Genomic DNA, 672 nt, shown 5'->3' on the forward strand with positions numbered 1-672 from the left:
TGTGTGTGTGTGTGTGTGTGTGTGTGTGTGTGTGTGTGTGTGTGTATGTGTGTGTGTGTATATGTGTGTGTGTGTGTGTGTATGTATACACACACACACCTCTTTTTTATAGTCCCAAAGGTCAAAAGAATAAATAATCTAAAATTCCCTATGTAGATCTGATAATAGAAGATGTTAGAAGAGAATATTTATCTTGTATGCTTCAGTGGAGTTACTCACTTAAAACAAAGTCTCAGTTTGGTTTCAAGTAGCTTTGACAAGGAAGCCTCGATAAGAGATAGTCTGATAAAATGGTGGTATTTAGAGTGATATTTTTTCTCTCGTAACACATATTTTGTATTAAATATACTGAATTGAATTCCTAACACTTTAATGTTATGCAGTTACTTAAGGAAGTGAGATGGCAGAATTGTTAGCAAGCTGTGCAAAATGCTTAGAGGCATTTCATCCATCCTTACATTCTGAGTTCAAATTCTGCTGAGGTCAACTTTGCCTTTCATCCTTTAGGGGTTGACAAATTAAGTACCAATCATATACTGGGGTCGATATGATTGACTTATCCCCTCCCCACAAATTTCAGGCCTTGTGCCTATAGTAGAACAGATTATTATAAAGGCGGTGAGCTGGCAGAATCATTAGCATGCTGGACGAAATGCTTAGCAGTATTTCACT

General features: G+C 36.9%; 1 protein-coding gene across 2 annotated transcripts in view; it reads left to right on the top strand.

Moving 5' to 3' along the window:
- LOC128250031 (uncharacterized) overlaps positions 1-672 on the top strand; it is a 15,929-nt gene that overhangs the window by 10,253 nt on the left and 5,004 nt on the right. The gene's annotated exons all lie outside the window — the stretch shown is intronic.

This window comes from Octopus bimaculoides, chromosome 19, assembly GCF_001194135.2.
Source record: "Octopus bimaculoides isolate UCB-OBI-ISO-001 chromosome 19, ASM119413v2, whole genome shotgun sequence".
NCBI lineage: Eukaryota > Metazoa > Mollusca > Cephalopoda > Octopoda > Octopodidae > Octopus > Octopus bimaculoides.